This window comes from Zalophus californianus, chromosome 4 (assembly GCF_009762305.2).
Source record: "Zalophus californianus isolate mZalCal1 chromosome 4, mZalCal1.pri.v2, whole genome shotgun sequence".
Classification (NCBI taxonomy): domain Eukaryota; kingdom Metazoa; phylum Chordata; class Mammalia; order Carnivora; family Otariidae; genus Zalophus; species Zalophus californianus.
In genome coordinates, this window is record NC_045598.1 from 179,619,973 (window position 1) to 179,632,844 (window position 12,872).

The 12,872-nt window shown below is 45.9% G+C and overlaps 1 protein-coding gene across 3 annotated transcripts in view; it reads right to left on the reverse strand.

The window, feature by feature from the left end:
* The window catches only part of CYRIB (CYFIP related Rac1 interactor B), a 143,605-nt gene that overhangs the window by 92,698 nt on the left and 38,035 nt on the right, over nt 1–12,872 (reverse strand). For all 3 annotated transcript variants that reach the window (XM_027596208.1, XM_027596260.1, XM_027596218.1), the window contains one exon: nt 9,926–9,978. The gene's annotated coding sequence lies outside the window, so the exon portion shown is untranslated. Of the gene's footprint in view, nt 1–9,925; nt 9,979–12,872 lie in introns of those variants that run through there.

The following is a 12,872-nucleotide window of genomic DNA, read 5'->3' on the forward strand; positions in this document are numbered from 1 at the left end:
TCCCTACTCCTCTTCAGATAATAACAGGGATGTTATTATTATAATTCTCATAGACCAGTGGTTCTTGAGCTTGTCTGCAAACTGGAATCACCCAGAGAGCTTAAAATCGATTAGTGCTTGTGGCCCACCCCCAGAGTTGGTGAATTAATTCATCTATACTATGTCCTGGGATTCGGAACTTTAAAAGATCCCCAAGTGATTCGAATATGCAGATGAGTTTGAGAACCACTGTGATATACAGGCACCAGACCCATATCTATACTTATATATATTTGCATGTGCATGCATTCACAAGTACATATACAAGCTGGCCAGATTCTAGGAATCCTGCCCCCTCTATGAGAGTGGTGGTCACATCAGTCAGGATGAGTTAGGTTATGCTGTGTTTAACAAACAAAACAAAACAAAACAAAACAAAACCCTAAATACTAGTCCTAATGACAACCACGGTAGTCACCCTCTAGAGTCTACGAGATGAGCTCAGCAATCCCTCTTGACACCTAAGCCTAAGCATCTACCCTCAGGACTTTCCTGTTTCCTCTTCTATACTTCATCCTTTTTCCAAGGCCCAGTTTAATGAGTTTGCCAGGCCCAGAGTAAATCAGAACCAAAAAACAAACAAACAAACAAACAAAATACTGGTATGGACAGACTGGGAGGAGATCTGTCCAGAGGAGGACCACTGAAGACTACTGGTAACGGAGAGTATGCTTTGTTCGGCTCTCTATCCCAGAGGACCCAAAACATGGTAGACAATTTAATAGAAATTTGGATAGGTAAATTCATTGTCATCAGTAATAACCTGAAAAAAATGGAAGGCAGACACAAGAATTCCAAAAAACAGTATCTAACTTGAAAGTCTTATGTGTCAACTTGTCACCAGCCACCATTTTGATTTCCCCATTTTTGTTAATTTCTCCCAGGATGAAACCATGTTCAGCGGGGTGCAAGTAAATGAGGTCAGGATATCTATGAATAAACCAGTGCTCTTTCCCATGGGCAGCAAAGCTCAAGACATGCAGGGTAGGTGCAGGGGGCAGTGTGAACACAGACATTTCCCCACCAGCACACGCGTGAGTTTTGGTAAATCATCTCCTGCTCTGTTGGATGTTCTATCCCTGCAGAGTCTGGAGAAAACCAGAGAATCCGGCTTGCATGCCCTTGTTTTGGCAGTTTAATTTAGGAATCACACTGGCTTTACATAAACTCTTCACCAAAAAATATATTCTGTATTTTGAACACATGAGTGAACTTGAGCCCAGGGGAAAGAAACATTGTATACGGTTACATAATAGTTACTCTATTACTTTAAAACCAAATGGAAGCCTCAGGCAGCAAAGTTAAAAGCAGACAGAAATCATTTTTGTAAAATTATCTGAATGCAACCATCTCTTCTGATGCATTGTGAGTTGACAATGGTTCTGCTCTTCTCAGAAGCTCAATTATAGGTTGCCTATCTGGACCTGGGGGAGGAGTTTTCCTCCCCTCTAGAGTTAAAGAAAAAAAAAAAAAAAAAGCAGGCAGAATTCCACTAATAAAAGCCTGAAATGAAAAGCAGTAACTACTCCCAAGGCCCTACTTGTTGTAGAGGTGCTATTAGATGAACCTTTGTAGGGTCTCTGGTAACCATCTATTTTCTCTACAACCATCACAGAAAGGAGAGGAAGGAATGTGGGATGCACAGCCTCAAGACACCTTGCTCTCTTAGGCGTGTGGCTGCTGGTGACTTAGCCTCTCTCTGAACTTGTTTCTTCATCTGTGAAATGGAAATACCTACTTGACAGGGGCGTTTTAAGAACTAACTAAGGAAACATAAAGTGCCTAGCGTTCAGTAAATGTAGTAAATGCCCTTCCTCTGATCACTGCCAAAGTCTCAGGAAGCTCACTAGAATGTGAGCTTTTTAAGAGAAACTCCTCTCCCTGCCTCCGCCTTTTCTTAAGAGAAGGGACCTTGCTCATTTTCCTACACCCATGTCTTACACACCACCCCCTTATGGACTGTAGCTGCGTCTTCAGCATCCATTCTATTCTTCCCACCAAGCAGCATCCTTCAGTCATTTGGTCCTCATTTGCCAGTTCCAGCGATGATGAGTCCTGACTGGTCTAAGCCAATCAGTGTTAGCCCATTTCCTCTGCCACCACGATGGATTGAGATGGACGTGTCCTGAGATGATCCCATCAGAGGGAAGCTCAGAAATTTTGTTCGGTGGCCCTGGGGAGAGATGGTAGCTCTTCCTCCCCTGGATGTGATCCAACAAGCATGTGGTCTGAGAGGTACCAGCAGCCAGGTCACCACATTGGACAGCTCTCCTCTACCCTTCTGGAGCACACCTATTCTTCCCGATGTTTGCTACCGTTGAACAAAGCCGCTAGCAGCCCTCTCACTACTATGAAGGGAGTCAACCTGAGAACAAAGCCAACAGACACAAGTGTGGAGGCCAGAGAATCACCAAGAAATGAAGCCGGAGCCCTGACCAAAGTGCGCCTGAAACCTATCCTCTTTGTGAATCACTCAACTGCTCCTATCAATTATCCAGTCTGAACTAGGTTTTCCGTCCCTTACAACTCAAAGCACCCTAACTTACACATCCACGTGCATGGCTCAATGAATCGCCGAGCAAGGGAGTATGCAGAGATATCATCACTCTTCTAACAATTTGACTCAGACTTCAAGTTCCCTGGGACTAAGAGCCCTCATTGGTCTTGGCCAGCCAGTATCCCCGGCTTAACAGAGTTTCCGGACAAGGCCCTCAATAAATACTTTTTTAAAATAGGTGAACGGAATGAAACTGACATTTCATTCCATAGCCTTTTAAAGCCCTACTCCCCAGATATATCTGGAACAGAGGAACATGAAGAGGGAGCTCCCAGGACTGGGAGCCATCAGACAGGCCTGAGCTCAAATCACAGATCCAACTGAGCCTCGGAGTCCTCCCCTACAAAATGAGGATGTTAATGCCTACCTTCCCAGGCAAGGAGAGCCATGCAAAAGTACCTAAGGTCGCATTCAAGGAATATGTATTTCCCTCCTTCTGTTTGGCTAACCCTGCTTCATAGGGGGAGTCCTAGTCTGGGGTTCAAAAAATAGGATCATCATATGTATACAAGATGGGCCAAACCCCAGATTACCCAGCAGAGCCAGGCCTGGAAGGGTGAGGAGAGGTAATGCATGCCCAGAGCCTCCCATCCCTCAACATCCACCCATTCCCTTCAGGAGAGGGATCCTAGGCGGAGGGCATATATCAACTAGGCCTCTGGCTGTGATGTTCCTCTTTGCTTTGCTGGTTGCTTCCCAACAGAGGCGGGGGACGGGAGGAATCCGTAGTCCTTGGCACAGCCCTGGGGGCTGCTGATCTAACCATTTACAGAGGAGGTAGAGCTCAGCTAGACAGTCAGCTGCAGGAGGGCAGGAGCCTCGCCTCATTCACCAGTATGCCCCCAGCACGCAGTAAAAGACTTCCTGGGTACGTGGATGAAGGGGTGCGTGGATGAACAGGGAGTGATGACAGCAGGACTCTCGACTAGAACGGTAGTAAGACCCTGTTGGTGCACACGCTGCTGGTTATGTAGCAGGCAAACCCAAGCCCAGAAATGAGGGAGGACTTCTGAGGCGGGCACACGGGGGCTGAATTCTGGCCCAAGGGTTCCAGTGCCTCGGTCCGAGCCACAGGTTCTTTCTCCGACAAGCGCCATTATCAAGATTAAGTCAGAATTTTTTTTAATGCAGCTACAAACAGGGGAAAAAAGGTTAATAATAACAACGAGCCTTCGATGGTAAGATTATAGGAGGGCATTTATTTTTCTCTTTTGTGTGCATTTTTGGCTTTTCTATAATGAGCATAAATGGACTGTCTAATAACAATAAAATGAAAATAAAAGTGGGGAAATGCTGATCCAAGTGTCTAGCCCAGCACCTAAGACATAAAGTGGGGACCCAGCAAAGGCTCCCTTTCTAGGTAGGCCCTTCAGACGTTTGGAAACGGCTTTCATATGTCTATTTTTTGTTAAATATTTCAACTAATTTAACGCCATCCTCACAGGACTTGATTTCAAGGCTCTCTTTTATCCTTCCTCCGTGCAAAGGCTCCATCTGTTAAAACCCCATGCCGGGTATTGTATAACCAGCTCACAGAATCAGCGGCACGCTCCTGTTTGCTCATTCATCTGTTAATTCATTCACTGAGTAAACACTGGTTAAAAAACCTACCCTATTGGACATCCTTGCTTTTGCTTTACCCACCCCTCCCTCCATGTACAAACGGTTCCCAGGCTTTCCTGGGGGAATATCCACTTCCCCTCACCTCAGTCCTTGCGCCCTGGGAGGCGCAGACCCTACCCCAGCTCCTTCAGGGGGCGGGCATTTGATCCAGGATGGCCAATCAGAGCATCGCGTTTGCCTAGGACAGGAATTGGTCCGGGGATGGGCATGTGACTCATCATCTGATTGGTCATAAGACCAATCAAAAACATGGAGACTCAATTCTGGGACTTTTCTTGAACTGTTGGAAAAGTGGCCTTTTTTTCCCTTCTGCTAGAAGTGCTGACAGCCATCGTGCCACCACAGCCCAAAAAGAAATGGTAGGTGATGCTGAGGGATGGAAAAAACTGTGTAAACCTTCGCAACACCGTTTAAACCACGCCTGGATCTCCATCCCTGGACTTTCCAATGGCATAAATCCCCTTTCTGTGGAAGGCAGTTCAAGTTGGGGCTCTACTTGGAGGTCAAAAGAATCCTGGCTAATGAACTCTGAAGGGCTGCGACATATGCTGCCCACTGGCTATGCACAGAGGAAGCGGGATGATCCAGGCCATCGTTCCTGGCACTCAGCCTGATGTGGAGCTGGCTACAAACAGCTACAATTATTTAAAGCCAGTAAGATAACTGCCTTGATTAAACACTACACGGAACAAGAGGAGCATAGCGTGGGGGGAACCAGGAAAGGCCTCATACAAGAAACAGCAGTGAAACCAACTTTGCATCTGCACTCAGGCAGGGGAGATAGAATTACTATTTGGGGAGTTAGGAGAACACTGCTGGTATACATCCAGCTCCCAGTAAACTAAAACACCATCACACAAGGCCAGTGATACTTAAAGTACTTAAGGGCACTCTCTGAATGAGCCCACAACAGCGTCTCGAGACACAGCAAAGTGCCAATGTCAAACAGTCCTCACTGGCAAGAATTTCATCTGAATGTTACAGATGATGTCACACTCTTAAAGAATATTCAGGTCCGTTTTTGTGATTTCGATGTTATAAACTTTTCACTCCAGTCCTCTTGCCCATTTGGATTACAGCTGGTCAAATCACAACATCGTAACAACAGCCCTCTTGAGATGAATAACCTGTTTACAGCATTTGTTACCAAATGATAAGGAAGAGAGAAGAGAGCAAGCGTCTGTTCCATAAAACACTCGCTGATGGGTTAGAAATGTGGCTGGCTACAGGAAACAACAGGAAAAGTACCTCTGGGAACATCTCTTTTGCTAAGAAAGGCCCTGAAGGTGGCCTTTTTAAGGGAGCAAAGCTAGAGTCCTTTAGCCCTCCGATGCATACACAACAAGAGTTGGGAAGATAATAATGAGTCAGAAAAGGACACCGCAGGACACAATCTCCTGGCCTTTGCTGTTTCTCAACACATCAGTGATTCATTTGGTCCACAAACAGCTCCAACTTTCCAGAGCAAAGAGTCCTACAAATGGAAAAATTAATACTGACAGAACACTTGCATGTGGTCTCAAGAGAGGTGCCAGGGACTAGAGGCAGGACAGGCTTGAGAGCCCTTCCAGATAACCTCGATTTCTGAGAAGCAGCTGGGTCACCTCTGCTCTGAAACACTTGAAAGATTGCTGTGACTCTCACCTCCTCTGCTGCATACCACATGACCTTGCACAAAGACTTCTCCTCCCCTCTCCTGCAAATGGGACTTCCGTGGATCACACGTGCACTGGGCAACTGCTAGGGTCCAGGCAGAGCCTACCAATGGACAAACCCACAGTGTACGGGCGTGAGAGCACTGAGCCAGAGCTCCACTCTTGTCCCATTGTCTCTCCCTGCCTCTGTGCTATCACACATGACATTACTACCATCTGTAAGTTCTACCCTGGGATGCACAACCCAGAAATCACAGTTTAAAAACAGAATGCATGGGGCGCCTGGGTGGCTCAGTCAGTTAAAGCGTCTGCCTTCAGCTCAGGTCACGGTCCCAGACTCCTGGGATCGAGTCCCACATCCTTGCTCAGTGGGGAGCCTGCTTCTCCCTCTGCCTGACGCTCCCCCCTGCTTGTGCATGCGCATGCTCTCTCCCACTCTCTCTGACAAATAAATAAATAAAATCTTAAAAAAAAAAAAAAAAAAAACCAAAACAGAATACACATCAGAGCCACCGGTGTGCTGAAGGTGGCTCACACCAACTCAAGAGAGCTGAGTGGGCATATCTCTTCCCAGTTCTGGGTTCAGGGACATCAGGTGGGTAGCCTGAAACTGGTCATGGGAAATATTTATACCACAGAAATCAGCAAATGCTACAAAGCAAGGTCTTTTCCCCCCAGAGAGACCTTTGTCAAACATATCAGCACATCAGTGTAAACTACAGTGGAAACTGAGCCTCTGCCATCATTCTTTGAATATTTCTGCCCTCAGTAGGGCCACAAATTGTTGTGACTTGGTCACAAATTCTTGGAACTTAAGGACTGGAGGAGATCTGAAGGGACATCAAATCATTGTGACATCTTTTTTTTTTTTCACTGTGTCTTCGAATACTGCCTCTCCCCAGCCCGTCTGTTTAAATATAAGCAACCGCTTCTCATTCTCTATTCTATATCTCTTTACCAATATTATGTATTCCCATCTCTTTATTGTTTAGTGCTTATTTTTGAGGACAGTCTACAGGATAATAATGACACACCCAGACCCCAGACTACACGAGGCAGCCCGGGGTCAAATCCCAGCTCTATCCTTACCAGCTGACCCTGGGCACGTGGCATATACTACCATGCCTTAGCTTCCTCGTCCATAAAATACACGTGATATTGAGCGTGCCTTCCTTCTAACTTCGTTCTGAGGATTAAATGAGTTCATGTATGTACACACCATAGCACCTGGCACACACTAATGACTTAACAAATGTAAACTATTACTACTGTCTTCCAGCTCACTAATTATTTCTTTGGCTGTATCTAATGTGTCAGTTAACCCTTTTGTTGGGTTTTAATGGGTGACTGTTTTTCATTTGAATTTGGCTGCCTTACAAATCAACCTATTCTTTTTCATCTTTCTTTACTGTTCTCTTAATATCATCTTTAGTCAGTAATTATTTTAAATATGCTATTTTATACTCTCTTTTAGATGGTTCTATTACTTCCAACTTGAAGCAGTTCATTTCCTGGATGGCTCATATTTTTTAACTGTGAACTCATGCTCAGAAGTTCTTTCTGTGGGAGTCCTGTTAGGTCTGGGTTGTTGAATATCCTTATGGGGTGATTTTGTGTTTGCACTGGGAATCAACATGGCACTAGACCAGCTGTTATGTTCATTTTTCAGCTGGAGGGGGTCTCATAATCTCAAACACAATAAAAATGAAGATTCCACAACTACGTATGGTTTTTAATTTCTTGTTGGTGACTTTTTCCACTCAAGGCAAACTTCCTCTCTATTTTGCCAGACTAAGTAGAGTTTTTCTAGCCTCTCTACATGAAGAAGTGTGATATTTATGGCTCCCAGTGCTCAACTCCACCTTGAGCCCGAATCTCATTTCAGACCCACTGTGGTATTAAAATCAGAACGCCCAGACTCTATGGCCTTTTCCTGGGTACAAAAGCCCCACAAGCGGTCATGGCTTCAGCCCACATAACCATTTGGCTTAATATTCTCTCTTCATTTCTGACTCTTGTGGAATTCCCTTTCTGATGAGCTCCCCTAGATGCACATCTTCTATTTCAGCCCACTCTGTGTTCATATCAGGAAAGATGCACAAATCAGCAGAGACCGCCATGTTGGCAGAGTGTTCTAGGTCTCCAAGTCTAACATAACCTACGCAGGCTTGAGTTCTGTCCACATCACAACGGCAGCTTACCCAAGGGTTAGCTTCCAAAGTCAGCACAAATATGAAAACTGAAAGGAATCAAAGTTCTCCTTGAAAATCCCACAATAAGATCTCACAATGGAGACTGACAAACCAACTCCCAACACAGGTCCAATACAGGCAGCGTCCCTTCAGCACTGGATGTGGTTTCTTAGGTTGAGTACCAGAAGAAAGAGCTGGTTTGGATTTCAGAGCTGTGTTGTAGGATAATTAAAGTCTATAAATATAAGAAACACCCTTGATGGCACAACATGCTCACACTCTAAAAGCCATTAGAACAAAGAGTGACAGAAGGAACAGCAGATCTGTCTCTCATTCACACTCACTCCAAGAGAGACGCCTGTTAGGTGGAATGACAGGATCACCCACGCTATTTAATGTGTTATTTTTATCTGTACTTTGTTTTTGTTGAGTAAGTATATTCGGATCTAGATAAGTCTGAAGCAGGAATCTATGATAGGATGGAGACAGGACTTCTGTAGGTCAGAATAGTGGTTAGCCCTGGGGCAGGACTAACTGTGAAGGGGCATGACAGAATGTCCTGGAAAGATGGAAATACTGAATGCCCTGTCTGGGTGGGGACAAGGTGGGGTGGCATATTAAGAATTCATCAAGGGCCACCTGGCTGGCTCAGTTGGTAGAGCATGTGACTCTTGATCTTGGGTTTGTAAGTTTGAATCCCATGTTGGGTGTAGAGATTACTTAAAAATAAAATCTTAAAAAAAAAAAGATTTGTGCATCTTACAGTATGTAAGTTATACCTCCATGAACATAAAAGTTACAAGCGTGCATGAGAGACTGATGCACAGTATCCTGCCACCTGATCACCATTCTACGGCTAAAGCTCTGCAGAAGGTAGCCAGCCAAACTCAGGGCAGTGAGCAGACCAGGAAGACGAGGGACCAAAGAGGCAGAAAAAGGAAGAGCCTGGCAGAGGTAGAGGGCACTGAGGCTCACCAAATTGGTTTTCCATGAGAGCCTCCCAGCAGTTAAGAGCCCTGGCTCTCCATCCAGACTGCTTGGATGTGAATACTGGCTCTACCCCTGCCACGCACTGTTTGTGTCCCCGCCAAATTCCTATGTTGAAACCTAAGCTCTAATGGGATGGTGTTAGGAGGTGGGGCTCTCGGGAGTGATTAGGTCCTGAGGATGGAGCCTCATGAATGGGATTTGCATCCCTGATGCCAGAGACCCCAGAGAGCTCCCTCACCCTTTCTGCCATGTGAGGTGATAGCAGAAAAAAACGGCCATCTGTGAACGAGGAAGCGGGCACCACTAAACACGGCATCTGCCCACACCTTGATCTTGGACTTGTCAGCCTCCAGAACTGTAAGAATCAAGTTTCTACTGTTTAGTGCCCCCCAGTCTGTGGTATTCTGTTATAACAGCCCAGATGGACTAAGACAACCCCATGCATTTGGAGTGAATTTGGGCAAGTTACTTTTCTTCTTTGAACCTCAACTTTCTCTTGAAATTTAAACAAGATAATTCAGACAAAGCTCTTGGCACACGGTCAGCTCTTCAACAGTGCTCAATAACTGTCAACTATTATTACTGTTACTGATCACAGGAGGCCGAGAGTGTCTCCTGCCCTCCAAGGATCTCATTTAAATTAATCATTTAACCTGATAACCTGGTAGGTTCTCTAAATATTCATGGAGTGAATGAAAGAAAGCACATCGATTCTAATTTCAACAGAAGCAGAAGGTTCTTCTTTCTACTGAACTGAAATCCATGTCCTGGCCTGATATTACCATCCACTTTAATTTTTCTTCACAGTGAAGTGGTGAAGAACACAGGCTCTGAGGCTGACCGCCACGGTCAAATCCGCCGTTACTTACCAACTTGGTAACCTTGAATGAATAACTCAAACTCCAGGCCTCAGTTTCTTCTCCTGCAAAACAGAGGTACAGCAAAGGTTACAAAAGTTACAACAAAAGGTTACAAAAAAAAAAAAGTAACAACAGACCTGAGCACATGGTAAGCCCCCAGTAAATGCTAGCCACTATTAGTCTTCCCATACCAAAGAGACAGTCTGGGAATAACAACTCCACATTCCATTTCTTCAGATCATTAAAGTCTACAGAGCATGTTTTGCAAACATCTTTCTCACTTAATGTTAAAAGTAGTTTTATGTACTACAAATAAAGAAATGGAGATTCAAAAAAAATGGAGATTCAGAGAAATTAAGTAACTTGCTGATGGTTTGCACCGCAGAATAAAGAGCAAAGACTCAAACCAAAATCCTGTAACTGAGGGACGGTGTGGCTGGACTGCGTGGTCCAAGGGACCAAGGTTGGGGCCAGGCTGTCCTTCCAAATTCAGAATTCTAAGATAAAGGACGCTGGAACTCTGAGTTACAACAGCATATCCTGGTCCCAGCAAAATACTCAGCCCAACTTGAGTTTGATCTGGTCTGAATCATTCTATCCCTGAATCACTTCCTGTGTTAGGTTTCTTCTTGGCTGAGAAAGGAAAACAAACACGTACAGCACCCTGTCCTTGTCACTCTCAACATCTCTTGCAGCAGCAGAAACTTATGAATCAAAGGGAGTTTTCATAAAACCATAGTTAACCAACATCCCACGGAGCACCGTCACTGGCAGGAGCGTGAAGAGAGCAGCAACGTCTGCAGCGTCTAGACACAACTGTGCGTAAGAGAACCAGAATGCCTTTTTCTGGTCTTTATCTTGATTACTTCTTTAGCTGCCTTAGCGTGTTCTCTGTGCTTTTCATCGGGTGCTGAACCACAGGAAACCATTCCACCAGCCCCGCTTTATTCACAAAAGGTTTGGGGGCTGAGCCTGATTATGGTAGGAGGATGCTGCGGGCTGATCAGGTCGACCCCTTGTGCTCCTCCTCCTCCCATCTCTCCTCTGGTTTCCCAGCACAGGTTTTCCTGTTGTTCTGGTTCCATAAGTAAGGATTAAAATTCCCTTTATTTTTAATTTTTTAATTTTTTATTTTTTATATATATATTTTAAGATTTTATTTATTTATTTGACAGAGAGAGAGAGAGAGAGAGAGAGAGAGCACAAGCAAGGGGAGCGGCAGACAGAGGGAGAGGGAGATGCAGGCTCCCCGCTGAGCAGGGAGCCTGATGTGGGGCTCGATCTCAGGACCCTGGGATCATAACCTGAGCCGAAGGCAGATGCTTAACCGACTGAGCCACCCAGGCAGCCCCCCAAAATTTTATTTTATTTTTTTATTTTTTAAGTAATCTCTACACCCAACGGGTGGCTCGAACTCACAACCCTGAGATCAAGAGTCACACACTCTACGGACTGAGCCAGCCGGGCACCCCTAAAATTCCCTTTCAAATCATGATCACAGAACTGCTTGGTGTCCAAGAGAGATGGGAATTTAAGAACCATCTAAGCATACTTACAAGCTCTGTGCTTGAGTGTGTGCAACACACAGCCCATGCTCTGCAGGGGAGTGTGTGCACACCACATGCGTGCACACGAAAACACCATACTACAGTTCTCCGAACTCCTCTCCCTATCTCTTCCAGTTACATTACATAAAGAACTATTTTTCTTTCTTTCAAATTTTTTTACCAGATTTACAAAACAGAGAATGGAAGCAAGTTGTTCTCGGGGAAATGTCCGGGCCTTGGGGAAAAAAGACCTAGAAATCAGAAAAAGGGGACTCTCAGAAAACCCCCCCTTTTTTTTTTTGGTTTAAGAACACAAAGAGTAAGCTGCCACAGCATCACCTAGAGATAAACCCAGGAGACAGCAAGCAGCTCCCCGAGAAGGAAAGTGGCAAGGGGGACTTGTTTTCACGTCCATGATAGGGACTGTGGCTCTAGAAACGAGATCTGATCTTGTCTCCTCTTTAGACTCACACCATGGCTCCAGGCCCTGCTCAGTCTCTCAGAGCTCGTGAATTAGTGGACCAATGAGAGACAGACAAGCAATTACGACAGACTATGAAAAAGTGAGCACCAGTGGTGAGCACGGTGTTGGGCAATCACAGAAGGCAAGTGGGGGATATACGAAAGGCTTCCCTGAGGAGGTGATATCTAAGCTGAAAATGAAAAGACAAGTTAGAATTTGCCTAGCCCAGGCAGGAGGGTATCCCAGCAGAACTGACAGCACGTACAAAGGCCTACAGGCTAATTTGCTGGTCTACATGGTCAAGCACAAGCAGTGGAAAGAGAGATGTAGGATACCAGACCTGGATATGTAAACAGGCAGACTTGCCAGGGTAACTTGCCTGGACTAGGTGACCTCCTGAGGTCCCTCCAGCCCTAAGGGCTTGTTCTGTGGTCTTCCGAGAGCCTAGGCCCTCCTCCTGCTCACAGCCCTTTCAACAGCATGCAGAAGCCTCTGGGTCCATTCCAGGACACCAGGGAAGTCCCAACAGTCCACGTGGGCCCTCCTCCTTCCTCTGTTCCCCTGAGGAGTGGCTGAGCAGAGTGACTCAAAGAGGGAGCTGTCTTCTCCTTGTCATTTGTTTCTTAAAAAAAAAACACCCAGAGCTCACACAGACACAGTCTGCCTTTCCACCCAGCCCCTGGCCTAGCTGAAGAAATGCGGGAATTCCCTGAGTCCCTCTCTGTCTCCTCCAGGACACTGGATGCCGTCGGAGGGCCAACACCGATGGATGCTGTCAGAGGGCCAACTCTGAGGGCCAACACCGATGGATGCCGTCGGAGGGCCAACTCTGAGGGCCAACACCGATGGATGCCGTCGGAGGGCCAACTCTGAGGGCCAACACCGATGGACGCCGTCGGAGGCTAACTCTGTGGGCCAACACCGATGGACGCCGTCGGAGGCTAAC